This window comes from Meles meles, chromosome 5 (genome assembly GCF_922984935.1).
Source record: "Meles meles chromosome 5, mMelMel3.1 paternal haplotype, whole genome shotgun sequence".
NCBI classification, from domain to species: Eukaryota; Metazoa; Chordata; class Mammalia; order Carnivora; family Mustelidae; genus Meles; species Meles meles.
Genome location: NC_060070.1, coordinates 101745256 through 101769301, shown reverse-complemented (window position 1 = coordinate 101769301; position 24046 = coordinate 101745256). Strand labels below are relative to the sequence as shown.

Below are 24046 nucleotides of genomic sequence, written 5' to 3'. Positions count from 1 at the left end.
CCAGACGGCTTCCCAGGGGAATTCTACCAAACATTTAAAGAAGAACTCATTCCTATTCTCCTGAAACTGTTCCAAAAAATAGAAATGGAAGGAAAACTTCCAAACTCATTTTATGAGGCCAGCATTACCTTGATCCCAAATCCAGACAAGGATCCCACCAAAAAAGAGAACTAAAAACCAATATCCTTGATGAACACAGATGCAAAAATTCTTGCCAAAATACTAGCCAATAGGATTCAACAGTACATTAAAAGGATTATTCACCACGATCAAGTGGGATTTATTCCAGGGCTGCAGGGTTGGTTCAACATCCGCAAATCAATCAATGTGATAGAACACATTAATAAAAGAAAGAACAAGAACCATATGATACTCTCAATAGATGCTGAAAAAGCATTTGACAAAGTACAGCATCCCTTCCTGATCAAAACTCTTCAAAGTGTGGGATAGCGGGCACATACCTCAATATTATCAAAGCCATCTATGAAAAACCCACCGCAAATATCATTCTCAATGGAGAAAAACTGAAAGCTTTTCCATTAAGGTCAGGAACACGGCAGGGATGTCCATTATCACCACTGCTATTCAACATAGTACTAGAAGTCCTAGCCTCAGCAATCAGACAACAAAAAGAAATTAAAGGCATCCAAATTGGTAAAGAAGAAGTCAAACTATCACTCTTCGCAGATGATATGATACTATATGTGGAAAACCCAAAAGACTCCACTCCAAAACTGCTAGAACTTGTACAGGAATTCAGTAAAGTGTCAGGATATAAAATCAATGCACAGAAATCAGTTGCATTTCTGTACACCAACAAGACTGAAGAAAGAGAAATTAAGGAGTCAATCCCATTTACAATTGTACCCAAAACTATAAGATACCTAGGAATAAACCTAACCAAAGAGACTAAGAATCTATACACAGAAAATTATAAAGTACTCATGAAAGAAATTGAGGAAGACACAAAAAAATGGAAAAATGTTCCATGCTCCTGGATTGGAAGAATAAATATTGTGAAAATGTCTATGCTACCTAAAGCAATCTACACATTTAATGCAATCCCTATCAAAATACCATCCATTTTTTTCAAAGAAATGGAACAAATAATCCTAAAATTTATATGGAACCAGAAAAGACCTCGAATAGCCAAAGGAATATTGAAGAACAAAGCCAAAGTTGGTGGCATCACAATTCCGGACTTCAAGCTCTATTACAAAGCTGTCATCATCAAGACAGCATGGTACTGGCACAAAAACAGACACATAGATCAGTGGAACAGAATAGAGAGCCCAGAAATCGACCCTCAACTCTATGGTCAACTAATCTTCGACAAAGCAGGAAAGAATGTCAAATGGAAAAAAGACAGCCTCTTCAATAAATGGTGCTGGAAAAATTGGACAGCCACATGCAGAAAAATGAAATTGGACCACTTCCTTACACCACACACGAAAATAGACTCCAAATGGATGAAGGACCTCAATGTGAGAAAGGAATCCATCAAAATCCTTGAGGAGAACGCAGGCAGCAACCTCTTCGACCTCAGCTGTAGCAACATCTTCCTAGGAACAACGGCAAAGGCAAGGGAAGCAAGGGCAAAAATGAACTATTGGGATTTCATCAAGATCAAAAGCTTTTGCACAGCAAAGGAAACAGTTAACAAAACCAAAAGACAACTGACAGAATGGGAGAAGATATTTGCAAACGACATATCAGATAAAGGGCTGGTATCCAAAATCTATAAGGAACTTAGCAAACTCAACACCCAAAGAACAAACAATCCAATCAAGAAATGGGCAGAGGACATGAACAGACATTTCTGCAAAGAAGACATCCAGATGGCCAACAGACACATGAAAAAGTGCTCCACGTCACTCGTCATCAGGGAAATACAAATCAAAACCACAATGAGATATCACCTCACACCAGTCAGAATGGCTAAAATTAACAAGTCAGGAAATGACAGATGCTGGCGAGGATGTGGAGAAAGGGGAACCCTCCTCCACGGTTGGTGGGAATGCAAGCTGGTGCAACCACTCTGGAAAACAGCATGGAGGTTCCTCAAAATGTTGAAAATAGAACTACCCTATGACCCAGCAATTGCACTACTGGGTATTTACCCTAAAGATACAAACATAGTGATCCGAAGGGGCACGTGTACCCGAATGTTTATAGCAGCAATGTCTACAATAGCCAGACTATGGAAAGAACCTAGATGTCCATCAACAGATGAATGGATAAAGAAGATGTGGTATATATACACAATGGAATACTATGCAGCCATCAAAAGAAATGAAATCATGCCATTTGCAACGACGTGGATGGAACTAGAGCGTATCATGCTTAGTGAAATAAGTCAATCGGAGAAAGACAACTATCATATGATCTCCCTGATATGAGGACATGGAGAAGCAACATGGGGGGGTAGGGGGATAGGAGAAGAGTAAATGAAACAAGATGGGATTGGGAGGGAGACAAACCATAAATGACTCTTAATCTCACAAAACAAACTGGGGGTTGCTGGGGGGAGGTGGGACTGGGAGAGGGGGAGCGGGCTATGGACATTGGGGAGGGGAGGCGAACCATAAGAGACTATGTACTCTGAAAAACAACCTGAGGGTTTTGAAGGGTCAGGGGTGGGAGGTTGGGGCAACCTGAGGGTTTTGAAGGGTCAGGGGTGGGAGGTTGGGGGAACAGGTGGTGGGTAATGGGGAGGGCACGTTTTGCATGGAGCACTGGGTGTTGTGCAAAAAGAATGAATACTGTTACACTGAAAAAATAAATAAAATGAAAAAAAAAAAAAGAATGAAATCTTGCCATTTGCAATGACATGGATGGAATTAGAGGGTATTATGCTAAGCAAAATCGGTCAGAGAAAGACAAATACCATGTGATTTCACTCGTATGTGGAATTTAAGAAACAAAATAGAAACAAAAAAAAACAGGGGAAGGGAAGGAAAAATTAAGTAAGATTAAAACAGAGAGGGAAGCAAACCATAAGAGACTCTTAATTCTAGGAAACAAACTAGAAGGGAGATGGGTGGGGGATAGGGTAATTGGGTGATGGGCACTAAGGAGGGGACTTGACATACTGAGTACTGGGTTTATATGCAACTGATGAATCACTAAATTCTACCCCTGGAACGAATAATATGCTATATGTTAACTATACTGAATTTAAACAGAAATTAAAAAAAGAAAGGGACATAGGAGATCTCAGTCCTAAAAGAGCTATGTCCTTTTTAATTACTATATGGCCAAGGATGAGTCAATTATCCCCCTATTGCCCAAACTTATCCTCAGAGTAAAGAAAACATAAATCATTGTTACAGATTCACCTAGAGGACAATAGCATAAAGAATGTTATTAAACTCCTGAAAAATTGTTTGACTCCAGCTATAATGACACCAAAGTGACTCACAGATTTCCCTTCTGGATGCATTCGAACGCTTCAACTAAATGGTCACCCCTTTTTATTTTACGTAACTCTCATCACATTCCTACTCCTGTACCTTTGACCCGAACTACCTTTTTGGACAACTTCTTTGACAAAGCTACGGTAAACCAATGGTTCTAATCTTGAGAGAGATTAACACCTGTTACAGGATAGAGGTAACCCTTAACACAGGTTTGAACTGCATTTTTCAATAAATATGGTATAGCACTATAAATGTATTTTCTCTTATGATTTTCCTAACATCTTCTCTAGTTTACTTTATTCTAAGAATACAGTGTGAAATACATTGAACATGCAAAATAGGTGGTAATCTATTATTTATATTATAGGTAAGTCTTCCTGTCAACAGTAGGCTATTTAGTAGTTAAGTTTTGGAGGAGCCAAAGTTATATGCGATTTCTGACTGTCCTCCAGGGTGAGGGGTGGCAGCCCTAATCTATTACCATGTTGTTCAAGGGTCCACTGTATATCATTTGTTCTTTTCTGTGAAATTTATAAAAACGTGACTATAACTTCATTACCCAGAAATTCTATTCCTAGGTATATACCTTATTTTTTTTTTAAATTCTCACATATGTTATTTCAGAATACCTCAAAGAATGTGCTTGACAGAATTATTTGTAATTGCCCAAAACTATAAATAATTCAAATACTCATCAATACTAGAACAGAGAAATATATATATATATATATATATATATATATATATTTTTTTTTTTTTTTTTTTTTTTTTTTGACAGAGATCACAACTGGGCAGACAGAGAGGGGGAAGTAGGCTCCCTGCAGTGCAGAGAACCCAATGCGGGGCTCGAAAATGCTGAGATCATGACCCGAGCCAAAGGCAGAGACTTTAACTCACTGAACCACACCCAGGTGCCCCCAGAGAGGTATATTCGTAAAATGAAATTCTACATAGCAATCAAAATGAAAGCTTATTTACTGTTAGTCATTATAGGAAGGAGTCTTAGAAATAATATTCAGCAAATGAAGTTTTCACCAAAAAAAATGCATGTACGTGTGTGTACACATATAAAGCTGAAAACTAAATTACTTTGTTTGGAAATGCATACAGAAGTGGTAAAAACTATAAAGAGGAGCCAAGAAGTGATTTCTGTGAAATTGGGGTAGTGGTAGTGGCTACCTGAAGGTATAAGGGAGAAGACTGTGACCAGGAAGAACACGTAATGGAATTTTGGAGTCCAAGCAATGTTAAATGTCTCAACCTGAGTGATAGTTACAAGAATTTATTCCATAATTTGTTTTATTGTGCACTTTGCTATATATTTGTTTTATTTCATAGTAGGAATAGTTCTGAAAGTTTTAAACTATTTACTAATCAGGAAGGAAAATATTAGACAATTAGCACCAAGAACATCCAATTCTTTAGCTCATCACAGTGAATGATAATGAAAAGGAATGACATTATACCTGGAGAAAAGAGGAAAGAAAACAACTATAGTGACCAAAAGCAACAGGAGTAATGATCATGCTACAGCCAAAATGATATAGCGATTGGCCTCTGTTAAGGGATTCTCTGTGCTTGGCCGTAAGCTAAGGACTTTACAGGGATTACATTCTTTAATCATCTCAACGTTGCCACCATGCTGGTCCCTCCATGTACCAGTTAACTTTTGCTGCATAAAAAAACATCACAGATTCTAAAACATTTTTTTTTTTTAAATTTCTCACATTCTGTAGGTTGGCTGGGCAGTTCCTCTGCTGTTTTCATCTGAGCTCACTCAAGCAACCGTTATCGTCAGCTGGAAGGTCAGAAAGGCTGGAAGATCCACCCTGGCTCTTATGGTCTAGCAATTAGTACCAGTTGTTAGCCAGAGCGCTTCTGTTCTCCACATGGCCTCTGCCCTCTCCCTTATGATACAGTGGCTTCCCTACATGAAACTCTCCAAACAGAACTCAAAAGTGGCAAAAGAAGAGGCTGCAAGAACTCTTGGGGCCTTGAAATATGCATGCTGTCATTTCTGCCACATTCAGGGGGCTGGAGAATTAGTCTACTGGTAGATGAAAGAAGCAGTAAAAATCACATTGAAAAGAGGCATGATGGGAGAAAACTGGTAGATGAAATGGTCTACCATAAAATGAGTAGGAGCCTCAGGGATGTCACAGAAAAACATAAAAACTGGACAGGTTATCCTAGAAACTTCTATGCTGGATCACAAAGTAACGACTGTTTAAAGAAAATTTAAACAGAAAATAGAACAATATATTGCACAAAGTTTGGCCAAGATTTTTGAGTCATGAGAAAGTTACAAGGCAGGTAAAGGAAGGAGCCCAAGAAATATTCACAGAATAGTGACCGGATTGGCTGTCTGAAGCAGAGAGTTCAAATAATCATACTTTACATCTAGGATCTGAATTTGAAAGAGTTCTAGTAGATACTCAAAAAGGAGAACTACTGATGAAAAAAGCATTAACAAGACTGTGCGTGTGTGTGTGTGTGTGTTGGTAAAGAGCTATGGAATGGGAATGTCCCCAGGTGAATCACTTTGTTGCCTTGTTTAAAAAAAAAGCGGGGGGGCATAAAATGATTGAAGGGCTTTTTTAGTTCTAAAAATTATAAGACTGCATTTCAAAATACCTTCAGTGTACCTTAAGAAAAATGAAAATCCTATTAGCACACAACACAACAAGCATGAGGTTAAAAATGCATAAAATTACAAAAAGTAGATTAGTGGTTGCCTACCAAACAGAGAACGACTGCTAATGGGTATGGGGTGATGAGGACATTCTAAAATTAATTGTGGTAACGGCTGCACAACTCTGCATATACTAAAAACCACAGCATCATGCACTTTAAATGGGTACACTGTACAGTGTATGAGTCATAGCTCAATAAAGATGTCCAACCATGCACAGGACTGGCAGACATCAATGAAGAAGGAATCCCTTTTGGTGATAAAAGACTAAGCAAGGGGCACCAGGATACCTCATGTAGTTGAATCCCTACAGGGACCCAGGAGGCGAAGTTTTTGACCTCTACTTAACAAATAAGAAAACTGAGGTTTCCACCCCATTCAGTGGCTTCCCTAGCACTGCTGCTACTGTTAGTCAATAACATTCTTTGAGGAAAATTCTAAAACACGATCACATTGGAGGCTCACAGAGGAAATAAAATGCTCACGTAGCTTTGCGCAGTGGCAGTATCAGAGCCAATGAGGTTTATCTGAGGCCCAATTCCTGCTAATTAAAATGCGCAGGTAACTGACAAAAAACATTTGGGGAAACTATATTTTCATTACCTAAGCAAAACAAAGCCAGGGGAAAGGGGCGTTCAGGCTTGGAAAAGGGTGAGGAGTTAAACTGTGCTAATGCTGTATTTCATCTTGATGAATGAGTTGAAAGGGAAAGGAAAGAGCACGCTAATGAAAGCAGCATGTAAGAGCACATAAGTGGTGTTGCTGCCCACGAGATCTGGGCCAAAAGAGGAGACATAAAAGGAAAGTAATCTGGACAGATGAGAAAATGAATCCACTTCTTGGATCATGGGCAGGGCAAGTAACTGCAGATAAAGACTGAGGCAAGGGGAAGGCTGACAAAGACATGGAAAGCAGGAGACAAATCTGAAACAAGTTTATAATATGATATAGCAAAAGAGCATAGAAAGAAAAAACGGCTTGGTCCCGTTTTGGGGGCACAGGGGAAGGTATCACCCAGCACCAGGACAGTCCTGGTGAAATTCAAAAAAGACTAACAACACTGTCTATTCAACTGGCAATCCAATTTTTTTTTAACCATTTTCAGATAAACTTACAGGGGTATTCAAAAGAGAGTCACAAATACTTAAGAATTTGAAACACTGATTCACAAAATTGAAAGCTTCTATCCGTGCACTATTACATGGGCCAAGTCACAGATACTAAATACGAAATGAGATAAAGGTTTAACTCCTCAATAAAACTAACCACTTCCTCTATAACCTAAAGCAGGAAGAAATCTATTTCCTTGCCCACTTATTTGTCCAAATAAATGAAACATATCACAGGAGAAAAGTCTCCTGTTTTAAAATACAAATTTTTTTACCGATTCACAATTCAGCAGAATAGATACCCTCCCTTTCTTTGTACAACAAAGAAAAGAATGTGGGCTCTTGTCCTTACGTGGCCCTTAAAAGTCACAGGTAAATCAAATTTCAGAGAAGGAAATCAGTTTCCCACTGAGTGCTAGGATGTATATTTGCTTAAATTATTTCTCTTTCCAATTTTTCTGTCTTCTGGGCTCCACCAATAATTTTGTGTTCTCCCATTTGTTAACATATTTGCATGTTTTTGAGGTGCTTTCATACATCATCAAGCTATAACGAACCCTAACAAAGGTTATGAGTGCCCTAAGGATATTCATAATACCATAATACCCACCCTCAACAATTAAAATAGCTCAGGTGTGAATCGCCTTGAAAATCATGAAGCCAGGAATGTTTTATTATTATGCTATGACCAGAAGAGTAGATAAGGCTGGCAGAGGTATTTGCAAGGGTTTAAAGAGCAAAAACTTCTATCAAAATGAAGATGAATGAGGTGCTTGCTTCAGCAGCACATATACTATAAGTAGCATAAATTAGAGCAGCATTACTTTACTGAGAACCTGAGTGAGGGGACAAGCCAAGGACATGGAAGGACACGCTGGTGGCACAGATGGAGTCTTGACAAGACTTGAATTGAGCAGGACCAGCACAGCACAGAGAAGGGTCAAATATGACAAAGTGGGGAAAAGGATCAACGTGAAATGCTACAGGGGAAAGATTAAACATAGGATGGTAGATTCAAGCAATAAACTATTATATGACTATTAAAAATCATGTTTCTCTACTGGAACTACACCAAAATAAAAAGCTTCTGCACAGCAAAGGAAATCACCAACAAACAAAAAGGCAACCTATTAAATGGAAAAAGATGTTTGCAAAAATGTATCTGACAAAGGGCCTATATTCAAAACATATAAAGAACTTATACAACTCAACACTAAAAAATCTGATTGAAAAATGGGCGGCAGACCTGCATATAGACAAATTTTCCCGAAAAAGACATCCAGGTGGCCAACAGTCACATGACAACATGCTCAACATCACTGATCACCAAACCACAACGAGATATCACCCCCACACCAGTCAGGATGGCTAGTATCAAGAAGACAAGAAGCAACAAGTGTTGGCGAGGATGTGGGGGGGAAAAAAGGAACCTTTGTGCACCGCTGCTGGACTGTAAATTGCTGCAGCCACTGCACGGAGGTTCCTCGATAAATTAAAAATATAAGTACCATATGATGCGGCAAACCTACTACTGGGTATTTACCCAAAGAAAATGAAAACATTAATCTGAAAAAATATACGTATCCCTACGTTTGTTTATTACATTATTATTTACAATTGCCAAGGTATGGAAGCAACCTGATCATCTACTGGTAGATGAATGGGTAAAGAAGACGTTGTACACACACACACACACACACACACACACACACACACACACACAGAGGAATATTTCTCGACCACAAGAAAGATTTTGTCATTACAACAACATGGATGGACCTAAAGGGTATCATACTAAGTGAAGTAAGTCAGAGAAAGACAAACACCATATGACTTCACTTACATGCGGAATCGAAAAAACCAACCAAACAACAACAAAAAAAAACACCAGACTTTTAAATACAGAGAACAAGCTGGTGGTTGCCAGAGGGGAGGTAGGCAGGGGCAGGGTGAAAGAGATAAAGGGAATTAAGAGGCACAAACCTCCAGTTATAAACTAAATAAATCACAGGGATGAAAAGTACAGCACAGGGAATAGAGTCAATAATATAGTAATAATGTTGTACAATTACAGATTGTGACTACACTAACTATGGTGAGCACCAACTAAGGCACAACTCTCAAATCAGTATGTTATACACCTGAAACTATAATACTGTATGTTAATTATACTTCAATAAAAAATGTGTAAGTCATGTGTCTGAGGAATATTGAATAATACAAATACATGTGTTCTAGGGTTATCAAAAAGAATTTAAAATTGTATATATGGTATAATTCCTATTTTGGTTGTATGTAATAGGAATTTCAGGGGAAAACCTTTCTTCTTTTCTTTCTTTATTATAGTTTAAACTCTAGGTACTTGACATACAGTGCAATATTGGTTTCTGGGCAAAACTTACTTTAAAGAGGTATATCTTCTGGGGAAAAAAAGAACTTAAACTCAACGATTTATGATCATTTTGATGTTTTGTTGTTTTGTATCATAGAAAGCCAAAGATTCTATTTATCTGAAGAAAGAGTTGCTTTTCCTTCAAACTTGAGCCAACTGTATCTTCAAGCAAAACCTGAAACCAGTTTACATACCAAAATAGTTCTTCCAAAAGAAGTCAAAGAAATATTAAATTAAGTTTTATTAAAAGGGGCCTTATATTTTGGCACAGGATATTCAATAAGGTTGAATTTTTCATATATTGTACTCAGGAAAGCATTACATGACTCAAATGGAATAAAATGTGTTTAGTGGACGTTCTACCTTGGATTCAAGACAATTTATGCACACTAATAGCATTAATAAGCACCATATATATACATAATGGGCCTAGCTGATACAGAGTTTTGAAGTGCAGAAAAAGATGTTCAAATAAGATGTAGTCCTTACTCTCAGCAGACATCCAGGAGCTGACATAAAACCAGTGGCATAGTTAAACTACAAGGGAGAAAAAGTGAAAATCGTAATAAATGAGGCACAAAATGCTACAAAAGGATAAATGCCTCTTGTCATAAACTACATGTTATGCTCTTTCAGGTTAAATTTTAAAAAGTCAACTAGGGTGTTTTATGGTCAGTCATGCCACACCAATAAGAAGATCAAAAATTCCTATGAATCAGATTCCTTTGAAAGGTTCCTATGAATCCATTCATAAGAATGGATTATTCAGGGGCACCTGGGTGGCTCAGTGGGTTAAGCCTCTGCCTTCGGCTCAGGTCATGATCCTACGGTCCTGGGATCGAGCCCCGCATTGGGTTCTCTGCTTAGCGGGGAGCCTGCTTTCTCCTCTCTCTCTCTCTGCCTGCCTCTCTGCCTACTTGTGATCTCTGTCTGTCAAATAAATAAATAAAATCTTTAAAAAAAAAAAAAAAAGAATGGATTATTCAGGGAAATGTTGAGAATACTGTTTCTAAATTTTCCCAGGAAATACACCAACATGTGGATCAACAAGCAGTTCCTCTGAAGTACCAGGCTCAGCTAAGAAAAAAGATGGGCAACACCGATGCGCCCTTACCTTGGAAGCAGAGATGATCTTGGACTGCCCATGAGTTAATGTTTCTTGTCTCCTGAACACTAAATGGACACCCTCCCCAGCAAACATTTGATCTTTCCAGAGAGCAAGAAAGAAATGGAGGGATTCAGTCACTGACACGGTATTTCAAAAATTAATCTGAATTACCAGAGTGCAATCATTCAGGAATGGACCGTAATCTTCTAAGGCAACATTTAACAGCATTTTAGTGTGTACTTATTTATCAAGAGATCTTGAAGGGCTGGGGGAAGGATCTCACTAACCACTTAGCACATACGGCATTTGGGCCTCCTGCAGCCACGAACCCGTCTCCAACCAACTGTGGCATGGCTTACGCCGGGGCCCTGCAGCGGCCATCAGGATGTTACTATATTTATTTGGGAGAGTGGGTTTCAAGGAATTGCCAGGGTACTTTTCCAAAAGAGGCAGGAGTGTATCACCAAGCCATAAAATATAGCGAACACTAAAAGAACAAATAACCCAAGCATCAGACGCAGACCTACTGAAGTCTCACGGGACTCCAAATAATTTAAATGTGCGACTTGATCTCTGCATAAGCTAAGAGGTCACTGTTAGGCCCTAACCAGATTCGGGCATTTAGAAACATGATGATCACTGCAGAATTTAATAGTGGAGAAGGGTTTTATTTGCCCTAAAACATTTTCTACATATTCTAAATACGTATGAGCTACCACATACATTTTGGCATTTCTAGAATCACATTTTAAGATTAAAAATGTGTAATGAAGTAATTTTAGAAGAGTGTCCCTTCACCTAGACATGTTTGCCTTCCAAAGTTTATAGCTTTTCTAAGAGCAGCCTTGCATCATTAAAATAGTACTCTCTGATTTAAATTTCTCACACACACTAAATTCACACAGTTTCCTACTGGCTGACCAAAACAGTTGTGAAAAGCAAAATGGAAAAAACTGAGAGTAGACTCCCTAGCAACTCACAAACAGTTATGCAAAAACAAAACAGAGCTCATGCTGATCGCTACATTTTTGCCCCACAAGCTGAACTAAATATTAAATTCTAATATTAATCCAGATGAAGAACCACAAACACAAGGCCTAATTTTGAAAACTTTCTGAATTGCCCTACTGCTTAAGGAACAAGAGAAACCATTAGTGTCCAACTGATTCTGCTCAACTCCCATCGTCTGCAGTTACCTCTGATCAAATGCTAAAGCCTAACAAGTCTGCTTTCTTTGTGGCGAGGAAAGAAAAAGCTCTCTCAGAGCTGCATCTTTAAGCTGCTCTTTCTGACATTCTTTAAATTTTATTTTTACTGTTTACCAGCAAACTTAGTAAAAGGCCAAGTTGACATTCCTGGTGCCCATTTAATGTAAGGATATACACCTCAATATAAAAAAAAAAAAAAAAAAAAAGGAATGTACCACAGTGCTACATGGTGGCCTGTAGGCCACACAAGGAACCACTCCGCTTGCTAACCACAGCATTCATCTAAGGACACGGTTCTTTCATTGTGACGAAGCTCTTCAAAAACTTTCTGGCAGTGAGCTTGTATGGCTGACCAGCTGGTTCCCTGGGATGAAGACGACAAACCAAGCACTTATTCATTCAGAACATCACCCCCTCAGGAGTTCTCAGAGTCAGAAATCTCTTTGTGACATGAGATCAGCAAGAACAGCTTAGAAACATTCAAGAAAATAGGAAATGTAGGAACCCTAAAGGAAATGAAGAATCCCAAAATAAAGTATGAGGGACAACAGCTTTCCTTCCATTTCTGGACCTCCAGGAAACAAGCAACAGCTCCAAGCATCCAGACAAAATGCCATGAACCCAGCTCCATACAATGTCCTGAGGAGTTCTGTGTTCCCAGACTTCTGTGCTACTGCCCCAGCCTCCTGTTCCCAGCTGAGTCGAGCTTTCTACCCAGATACCTGTAACTCATTTTTCCATGTTGTGGCTCACTATCCCATATCATCTGCACCAATGGGGGCTGGCCCTGACCTGGTACCACTGTCCCCTTTTCTCCCCGGAAAGCACCTTCCACAGTCTGGCAATCCTGAGGGATGGCTCATCAAGGACTTCTTTGAAGAAAGAATATCTCCTATGCATGGATTAAAGCAATTTGAAATTAAAATGCTACATTATGAGAGCCGACTTCGACAAGTCTAATTTCAAAAACTTTCCAACACTTTACTTTTTACAAAAGCACTTCTCAAATAATGAGAAATGCTTCCAAGGTGCCAGGTACTAGTCTGCATACATAATGTCACTTACTCCTTTAACTCTGAGCCAGGCGACCACTTTAATTTCACAAATAATTAACCTGGAGCACAGAGAGTTTACATCCCTGGACTCAGTTTACACAGGTGTGTCCACCTGTCTACTGTAAACAGTAGGGCCAAGAAGCACAGTGGAATCCAAGGTCTGTAATCCCAATTCCCTGATTTACTGGTTGGCTATGTGAGTTCTAATGAGTTGCTTTGCCTCTCCATGCCTCAGCTTCCTCATCTGTAAAAGGGGGTAATAAGAGCTATAATCTCTCTCTCACAGAACTGTAGGGATAATTACATGAGTATGAGAATGCAGGTTAAGCATTTAGACCAGTGCCTGGCATGCAAGAAATGTTTCATAAATGTAAGCTACCACTACTCTTACACCACCACATTCACACACCCTCCTCTGTATCCAAGTTAGTGAGACTCTTCAAATCTAAGACATTCAGATCCAATTATACATCCTGCTGCCTTTGGAGTGTATGGTTAGGATGGAGCTCAATGCTGAACAAGAATCATGCCAATACAAGACGTTTTTTAGACTTCTTTCTTTTTAGACTTCTAAGACTTCTTTCATTTTTGAAAGGAGAGAAGGACCACAAACAAAAAGTCATTATACACATAAATCAAGAGATGGCTAGAGGGCTGGGGCCCAAAGTTAAAGCGCCTCAAGAAAAGACCATAAGTACTAGCCAGCAAGTCCAGTAACCCACATTCAACCAAGTACTCAAGCTATTATGCAAACACAGCAAGTAAATTTAAAACAACTGTTTCATCAAATCATTCATCATAATCAAATCATTAAAAACAAAATAAAGCAGAAAATTAAACTGAAACAAGAAAGGGCTGTATGGATTTCGGGGAAGCTCAGTAACCCAGAGAGAAAAGCAAGTCAAGACTCAAGGTGGATCTGACCTGGGCACAAACGGAACACAGGGTGGGAAGGGAGGGCTGGGACGCCTGACCACGAGGAAGAGCTGTATGCATCGGAGATTTCTGGGCAGCCCGCAGCTCAACTTGCCAGCTTTCCTGGGGGTAGCCTGCCTGGCTCGGTACTGCAGGGGGCTGCCCTGAGGCAGGACTCCTTCAGTCCTGGTCCTGCAACTAGATCCCTAGGCTTCCTTTCCAGTGCCAACAGTCTTTGATTTTAATTATGAAAAAGGAAGGAAGGAAAGCAGATGACACCAATTACCCATGTTGCTTTTCACTGGCCTTTAAACAGAGAGCTTCCAACTCTCAATTGGGTTATGTTCCAAACAGTCATTTGTAGGTCACAGAGGGAAACTAGGAACGCACACCAATGCATAGAAACAACATTACTTGCCATGATTAAGCCTTCAAATGAGCCTGGAAGTCTACTCGACCCATACCAGTATAAATATGTCTTCTCAAAAATTTCCAAGGGCTGTCCACTGGTCCCAGAACAGAGTACAAACTCCTTCTTAATCTCCTATTCAGAGAACCCTTAACCTGGGCATATTCTATATTACCCACCATCAAGGTTTTTGTAGGTTTTGACAGCTTATAAAGTGCCTTCTTCTGTGTCATGCCACCGAAGAACCAGCCAGTGAGCAATCAGTCATTACGAACTGAACTTTAGAAAGGCAACACGACCCCTGAGGCCACACCTGCACACAGCCTCTCTGGCTGCCAGTCCGGTGTCCTGTCTGGTCTACCCTCTGCCCCACAACTGCCTTCATGGTCGTTCTAAGGTCAGTTGCCACACCCACAGACCCATGCACCCCACTTCTAGCCCCAGTGACTCACCTGCTATGCATCAGCCCTCACTGTTCCAAACACCCTTTTCTGGCTATCAACATCTTACTCATCCTTAAAATGCTACACCCTCTCGGAAGCCTTTCTACCCTATCACCCGGGCAAAATTCAAACCATTTCTCCAGAACATTTTGTCTGTGCTCCTCCACTAGGTGAATAAGCCTTTGGGGTATTACACACACCACCATGCCCCTTGGAACACCTACCGCAGCTCAGCTACACAATAAATTGTTGTCCGGTGAAGTGGCCTAACACTATTTTGACTGTTTTTTATTAAAATATTTACTAGAAAATGAATGCTACATCCTAATTCAGGAAACTTAGAGCCTGTCTATGCTCTGTAAGCAACACTAGCCCCACACCCACAATCTTGAGTCAGGAAAATAGGGGGGGAAGGGAGGAGCGGCTTTTGCATCAGAATGGAGAGAACCAAACCATCCAAATTTTAATAATTACTGGGGCATTTATTAAGCATGGATTCCTAGACCCCACCTCAGACCTATTTATTCACCATCTTCAGGAGGAAGGGCTTGGGGATCCGAGAGTTTAAAAAGCGCTTCCAGTTAACTCTTTTGATCAAGTAAGTTTTGGGAACACTGGCTTTGACTACTGGGTCTCCAACCTGGCTGCATGTTAGAATCACCAAAGTATGCCTTCCCTGAGGTAGGGCCAGGGTTAAATCATGCATTCATTACAGGGATGATATAGTCCCCAAGAGGATGACAATTAATGGTGGGGTATTTTAAAAGTCTTACCTATGACAATGGTCTGGGTTCACAGTACATCTGTGGTATTAAAATTTCATGATGGAAGGTGCAATTAGCCAAAGACACTCCTGTGGGGGAAAGGGTGGCGGTCATACCCGAGCACGCACACGTGTGCACATGCAGCAGAGTGTCACCAGGTGGTGGTGGCAGCCCCAGATGAAAAAGAATAGTCATACAGACGAGCAAGGAGAAGAAAGGCAACTGTGATCATGCCCTTCCTCTGCCTGAAACATCCTTCAGAATGTTAGCCAGGAAGTTACTCGAAGGGGTAGAAGCCAGCAATAACCAGAGAAGGAGAATGGAAAAACATAGGCAATAAGAAAGTATATACCATAAGAAACCAGAAAGTAGATCAACAAAATATAAAAAGTCCTACTTTTAGAATAGCTTAAAGGCAATTCAGTTTATGGTCCTAAAAGCTGAGCTATCTCCTGTCCCCCACTTGCCCCAGCAAACCAGTTCTTAGCATAAGCCTCAGGTTCCAAGACTCCATCCTCAGACAGTTTGAACCTGCACTGGGGCTGATGCACTTTCATTTATAAAGTTCCCCAGGTGATTCTGTTGAGCAGCCAAGTTCTGGAAACATGATTCTAGACCTGCTTTTATAAACAAATAACACAGCTCCCTTCCTCTTCATAAAGGTCTTCCATCCCCCCACCTACTGCTACTCTATTTCTAAATGCTGACTCAGTACAACTTCTAATGCTATTTGGCCAAAAAATTCTTTGTTTCTAAAGCCACTATGAACTTATCCTGTTTCTATACCTCCAGGGACAGAAAGCATACCTATAATGTTTATAAGACTCCCTATTTTCCACACCAAAGACTTGTCTGCCTATTCCCAGTGTTAATTTTCAAAATGGCAGCAGTAGAGAGAGTTTGCCGAACAAGAGAGGGTTGAGCTTAACATGACATCCAGGTTCTGCGGCCTAAGAGGACCGGCCAGCTGCCAAATTAGCAGGCTCCTATATAAGTACATTTTTAAGGCAAAGCAGCCAAATTTTAGAACCTGGTCACTTTTCAAACATTTCTTCCTCCGTGTAGACCCATGAAACTTTACAACCAAAGTGTATTTCTCTCCCATTACATATTCAAGATTTGGAACCTACTACCATCATGAAGTGTTCCTAAAAACCACACAAATCAAAAGTGTAAGGAAAACTTCACACAGCTTCTCCATGTATGGTTGCCAGGCAAAAGTGAGTACTTGCCAGGATACCAGACCATGCTCAGTACAAGTTACCAGAACAGCAAAGCTAGTGATAAGAGTTGGTCACAACCTGTGAAGAGCTGAAAGTGGGTCAGGAGAAAAGATTTGCAGAGAATGTCAAATGGCCTCTAAATATTTGAAGGCTTGTCATACAGTCAAAGGATGAGACTTGTTTGGTATGGCCTAGGAGCAGGAAACTAAAGGAAGAAAAATGTCCCTCTATAAACTGAGCTAAAATGTGACAGGATCCTCTGGGAATACAGTGAACCCTCGGTGTAGGCACAGCTCAGAGGACTACTTTGTATGGTTTTAAGATGCAAACTGATAAATCCGATGGACGGTTGATCTAGAAAGTGTCTTTCTGACCCTAAGATTCTACAAGCACAATTTCCCTACCATAGTCTCCTCCTCCCACTCAAAATTTACCAAGGTTCTTAGATAACAGTTTGTGATATGCACTTTGGCCTACAATTACCTAGCACCAAGTCCAGTATTTGCAAGAAGCAGCAAAGCAATCTACAGGTTATCTGGGGTCAGAAGACAGCATCCAAAATTCAAGTCAGAACATGATGTCACATCCCCTGGAGAAAAAGAGGAAACATTGACCAAGTCAGGTAGCAAAAAAACAGCAGTACTTTTCTTGAATACTGGACGAAGGGAGAAAAGTGTGTGGCAAGACAGCATCATTGATGGCTTTTTCATGAGGACAGATGCTGCGATATATTCTTTATAGAAGGATTCGCATCCTTCCTTGTGAGTTATAAAGAACTTTTAAATATGGAATATTAACTGATTCTTATTAATATTTTCTATGCTAATAGAAGCCCCTTGTCCTATTTTTAAATTTTAAAAATAAGCCTCCTAGATGAGAACATTGAGAGTTGGAGAGACATTTCTGAGTGAAGTGCCGAGATGTCTCAGACAGAGAATAAATGACCATTGCTTTAAATCTGATCATAACGAGGATCAGGGAAGATGGAGAGTTCAGGAAACCTTAAAAGTTTGAACTTGGGAGATGCATTCTAGTATTAGATCTATTTTTGTGTCTTTGTGATGGCTGAGCTGGAAGAGCCAGAGGACACATCATATGATAGGGTTTGCTCAAACACCGCTTCTAGCACCTAAAAGGCTCACCCCCTAACTGGGCTCAGCCCTCCCTACAGATGGGAATGAGTTCACCCCTCCCTGGAATATACATGTCGGTTAAATGTCTACAAGAACAAGACACCACAGAGAAATGTATTCCCATGAAGCCATTGTTCCGTTGCATTACAAAGAACCATATGGTACCAGGACCCAGAATGGAAAAAATAGAATGAGAATTCAGTTACAGTCAAGAAGATCTCAATACTTTGCCAGCAACAGGGAGGAGGCCATTTGTCTGGTAATCCTGAGCAAACCACAATCAAAATGTGAACCAACTGCTTCACTGTCCATGCATCAAGTAGGACCTGGCTACCAGCCTGGCCACCCTACAAACATTGAAAACTTGCCCTTCCTGGCAACCTCGAGGAAGACATGCTTTCACTGCTCAAAGTCATTACTTAGGAGGATAATGGAAATACCAACAACATTCCAGACTACAGAAAGACTGATAGGATAAGCCTCACCTGATTTTGCCTTGACCTCTTCCGTTCCAAGGGTATACTTGAATGAGTGAGCTTTCTCTGGCTTTTCGTGGGCCTTTATTTTAGTGTTGCCCAGATGTTTGAACACTCAAGAGACAAGTTTTAACCACATTCTTTGGTCTCTCTCTGGCATTGGAGCCTTTGCTATTGCTGTATCCTCCCCAACTCCTCTGCAATTTTCTTCCCTCGATTGCTATGTTCTTCTTGTCAAGGATCTGTACTCTTTACTGGCCACCTGACATTTTAACAGTGGATGAGCTATTCTTACAGGACCTAGAAATATACAGCTGGGGTAGGAACAAAGAGAAAGTGGTATTTCAATTCATGACAAGTGCAGTAAATGTATTTCCTGTAATAAATTTATTTCAAAATAATCACTGACAAAGCCTAAGCACTTTTGATTGGCCCCATTCAAAAGAGGGGGGAGAGAAACAATCATATATACCACATATATATATATTTTTTAATTTTTAAAAAAGCCTAGAATTAGAAAGCAAAGCATTAACCTTGATGTGTTTCCAAAGTCAATCTTGCAATGCAGCATTAATAACATGGGCCACAGCAGTTAACTGAAAAAAACCTCCTTTCCAGCCATCTTTAGTAGGGCAGGAATCTGCATAGAATCTAGGAAAGGTTACCAAGGCACAATAACCTGAGAAGGAGTAAAGAGAATGTATTAAAAAGAAAAAAGCAAGAGATTACTTCTCAGATAGTTACCAAGACCATCCCATATTCTCAGAGTAGACGAGGATACAAAACAGAACAGTACCACCATCATAAATTGTGTGCCCCTCAAAGTGCAGTGGGGGCTCTCAGTGACAGGTACAATGGAGTCTGCGAGTTGGGTGACTCAGTCTTTAGGCATGGGAGGCACAGGGCTGAGAGTCCAGGATACTTGGAGGGATGCTCAAAAATGCTTTAATTTCTTTGAAGGTGAAAAGGGAAAAAAATGAATAAAATAACAATGAATCCAGCCTGAATTTTATTTGTCTATCACAGACACAAAATATGACCAATAATAATTTTATGGGGGAAGGGGCCCACAAGGGCAAAGTGCCCATGCTAGGGCCCAGGAGAGCTGTATCCAGCTCTGCCTGTAGAGAAAAAGCAAATGCTAGAGAGTTTCTCAGGGTCTGAGGCAGGCATGTGAGAATCTACAGGGCATTCAAGTGAAGCACAGCATTAACACAAATGATTTTCCACAGTGAAAGCTCAACGGTGAACACTATTACAAAGTAAAGAAAAAAAAAAAAAAACTTTTGCTTACAATTGTTCAAAGAAAGCGTGGTGCAAGTGACAGATTCTTAAGTGTTCTCTAAATGACAGAAGATAAGCTCTGACACCGGAAGGCAGATCAAGTAAGTCAACAGAGCCTGAAGGAGATCCTTCTATGTAATAATAGCGTTGACCTTCTAGTGTGTTGCCTTGTTCTTTTCTCCCCTACTCACTTCTATTTCACTTTAAAACTGTCTTCTTACCAAACTGTGATTGTGCTCTATGTACAATTCAATGTCTTGGTCTTTTTTTTTTTTTTTTTTTATCAGAATAATTTCCTAAGTCCCTCAACAGAACATCTGGAATGCACCAAGGTCTGCAATAACACCTCTTACGGTGTCTAGACAAAATGCCAAAGGATAAAATGGAGGGACTCAAGCCTGGTTCAACAATCAAAGTCAACCCAAAGCATGCTGACCGTTGGGCTCATTAGCTACCTGTTGAACGGACTACAGGGCTATGACCCAGGTTTTAACTAATGAATTTAAGACACTGATACTCATCAGCAGAATGCCTGCTATGTGCAAAACTGCACTACATGCTTTATACACATGGACTCACTTTACCTCCATAAAAAGCTTGTGAGACAAAGATTTTCCCATTTTATACCAAGGGAAGAGTATAGGGATGGAAGTTCAAGGAGGCTGACGATCTGCTGAAGGTCAAAACTAGCACACAGCAGAAGAGACGTCTCAGTTCCGTCTCCAGCTCCTACCTTCTTTCCATTTGATGGCACTTTTATTCCATTTTCAGGGTTCCTGAAACGAGTCAGTAAGTTGTATAAATATCAGATGGAAGAGGATCTCTTTAAAGACAGTTATAGAGCCAATGTGCTAATCTAATGAGATTAAATTGAGCCCTGAGAAATGCAAAGTCTTACAACTGGATCCAAGGAGACTAAAATTCTGTACAGAATGATGGAGACTTGACCCAAAATCAGTATGAACGAACAAAACTTGGGGATGGCTTTACCTAGAAAGCTCAGTGTTGAGTCTAAGAGTTGTATACCCAAAGGTATACACACTAACTAAACTATAAGCTCACTATGAATCCAATAGTTACATATGCATTTATATGCTTTAGGACTACATTCATAAAAATATTATGCCCAGACTGAAGGAAGTGACAGTTTTTTGCCCTGGCTGATGTATCTCCTCTGGGGATCACATTCTACAAAGTTTTGGCAAAAAATAACATCTCTATAAAAGCATAACCAGGTAAATTAAATGGACTGGAAATTTTTGTATTGAATATGAGACTAGATGGAAGTGGGGGTAAGGCTGACTCAAGGACAGAGAGGACAGTGGCATACATTCCTTCAAACACACAGAGCCCCCACTGCCCTCACCCTTCCGTCTGACTTGAATTTCTTTGGCCCATGCAGTGGAGGGTTTGTACTCCTTTACAGATGCATGAGCAGATAAAGTACCTTCCCAATCCAGGCCTAAAATATTGAGGATTCTGCTAATAGCAATTTAGACTTCTCCCCCAGAGCTTACTTCATATCCACTCAAGTCATCATTCAGGCACTTCTGTAAAGAGAAGGCAGGGATGCCATTTCTTCAAGTACTTTTCAAGGCCCTGCTGAATGACATCCACCTCCCACTCCTTCCTGCCACAAGCATGAATCCAGGGAAGGATAAGAAGATAAACGTGACTGGCAACAAAGGGACATGCTGAGACATAAACCCGGAAAAGCTATCTGAACATCCGTTCTGCAAACTGTTTTTGCCTTATTAACCCTCATCATCTCAGCACTTCTACCTAACTCATTTTTCCAGCACAGCACCACAGTCACCATCTGACTCTTAACTGCCTCTGTCTTCCACAGCTCTCAGAAATTCTTTCCTTTGATCTTCCAGGGCTTTAACCTGGCCTCTGATCATTCCCCACGTGGGTCACTGCAGCTTCTTCCCCAGCCTCTCCGCCCAGCAGTGCAGCTGGCTGGCGAGTCCTTCCTGGTGCTGCTCACTGCCCCTGGTGGGGTCTGTGCCCTCCCTGATAGCTTCAAACCCCACACACGTGCTTCACAAAGCCTTTAGCTGCCCTAGGTGAGTTCTGATGCTCTGCCTCAGATGACTCAGACCTCAGAACATAAGAACACTGATGAAATAAGATTAAATGAGGATTGAAGTACCCACTGCCACTTCCTAGAAGTGAAAGGAAGTAAATTTGGCAAATCACTTGTATGACCACAATGCTGACTCCACCAGGAAAGTTCCAAAGGCATATTCAAAAAAAGAAGAAGAAACAATTTAGAAAGTATTTCTGATTCCTCCCTTCTCTATCTTTCCCCATGCTCATCACATCACACATAAACATGCAGACACATGGTCACTTAGAGTTTATCACTGTTCTGTTAAAAAGAGATACTGTGCAATGCAATCTACACCTTTCTTTTCTTATAAAACAATGTATCGAGAAAGTTCCTCCATGACAACTAACGAATAAAGCTCTACCTCATCTTTGTAAGGATTGTACCAGACTCATGGCACATTTGCATCATGATTTATTCAACCATTTCCCTGACAACATTCATTTAATTCGCTTTTCCTTCCCCCCCCAACCCCTCCATTCATTTTTTGTTTGTTCTTTTGCCACCACAGGAATGCATTAATAAAAATCCTTCCATATATATCTTGACACACTGGTATTTTTTTTTTTTTAATTTTATTTATTTGACAGACAGAGATCACAAGCAGGCAGAGAGAGAGGAGAAAGCAGGCTTCCCGCGAAGCAGAGAGCCCGATGCGGGGCTTGATCCCAAGACCCTGGGATCATGACCTGAGCTGAAGGCAGAGGCTTTAACCCACTGAGCCATCCAGGCGCCCTACTGGTATTTTTATTTTTAAAAAAACAGAATGCTAGAACTGGAATTGCTGGGCTTGATTTTTCAATTTTAAAAGATAGTGCTGAAATGGCTTCCAAAGGGCCATTTCACTCACATATCCACCATTGCCCTACATCCCAGAGGCAGCCTTTTAAAAGATCATTTGTATTAATGCTTGTATATCCACTACTATCTCTGGAAAGATACAAAGTAATAGAAAAGCAGCTTTCTGGTCTGAAGAGAAGTACAAGCCTGGGGAAAAGGGAAGGGACACCCACTTTCCACTACACACACTTTCTGCATTGGCTTAATATTTTACCATGTGCCTGTATCAGAGGCTCAAGATATAAAATGCTCTTTAAAATATTAGTAGACATGTCAAAGAAAATAAGCATTGTCCTTACAGTATTGACTCTATGCAACTAAATGTTGTGAAGTTAAAATACATGGAATTAGGTTTAAATGATCCTTTTGGAATACCTATGTTACTCTACATTTTAGGGATTAAAAATTACAGCAGCCCCTTCCCTCAAGGAGCTCCGAGTCCAGGAAAGAAAAAGACCCGTGAGCGGCATCCTCAATGCCCAGGTGGTAGCTAAGATGCTCGAGGTGAAAGATGACTTTAGGTTTGCTCGGGAGCCAGGAACTAGCATGCAGTTGAGGTGTTAGACAATCACCACCTCTGGTTTACAAGGGACTTTTTTCTTCTGCCTCTTTAAATGTTTCTGTATTTGTCAGTTTCAAAATGGGCATCAATATCACTCCCACAGTCAGGGCCAAAAAAAAAAAAAAAAAAAAAAAAGGCACTCCCACCCAAAATTCAATTGCCAGTATCAAAAATGTCAACCCAAATGAATTTTTTTTTTAGCTTTAAAGTTAAAGCATTAATTAAAATCCTGGCTATCTCTTTTTGTCTTAACTAATGTGCTACCACGTTTTTAGAAAGGAAGACAGCTGGATTTTGAGAGGGCACTCAGGCTGTTTCAGATTGCCCGGCCCATGAGAAAGCATTCACAAGAAGTAGTGGAGGAATGGGAAAGAAGAGGTGTCATTGTGTTCCCTTCCCTTCCCTCTAGTCCGCATGAGGTTATTTACAAAAAAAAGATTTAGTTTACAAAGTATCCTGGAAAATATTTAAAATCTTGAAAGCATTTAAAAATCTTATCCTTCGGAATAAGGAACCGTAATATGCTATTTATATATCCTACTGTAGTAAAGCTATATTCAAAAGCATTAACAACAAGTTTAGCATTACTTTGATTTTGGCAATTCAAAACGAACACAAAAAGGCTTTTCACCGATTTCTATAGTCACAAGGAACTTAGAATTTCCACCTCTGATTTCTCTTTCCCCACATGTTTCTTTTTGTAAGATTCAAGGACCTGCAGGGAGAGATATCATGCGAATCAATTCCTAAAACAAGTCCATATCTTCTGTTAGGTAACAAACACAGAAGCATTACCATGTAATAAGAACACAGACCTAACATCTATTTTGTAGTCCAAGGCTAAATTATCCTGAATATAATTACCAACCCAAGAATGAGGAAACATACCAAACAAGAAAAA

The 24046-nt window shown here is 40.1% G+C and overlaps 1 protein-coding gene and 1 pseudogene across 4 annotated transcripts in view; one reads left to right on the top strand and one right to left on the bottom strand.

Annotated features, from left to right (window-relative positions):
- The window catches only part of LRRC1 (leucine rich repeat containing 1), a 138932-nt gene that overhangs the window by 92663 nt on the left and 22223 nt on the right, over positions 1 to 24046 (bottom strand). The window contains exons 1-2 of one of the 4 annotated variants that reach the window (XM_046006663.1): positions 18356 to 18631; positions 17221 to 17326 (exon numbers count right to left, since the gene is read on the bottom strand). The exons of 2 other annotated variants lie outside the window; for them this stretch is intronic. The gene's annotated coding sequence lies outside the window, so the exon portion shown is untranslated. Of the gene's footprint in view, positions 1 to 17220; positions 17327 to 18355; positions 18632 to 24046 lie in introns of those variants that run through there. One more of the 4 variants, XM_046006664.1, reaches the window with a different exon arrangement.
- On the top strand, positions 6599 to 6707 carry LOC123942842 (annotated as a pseudogene).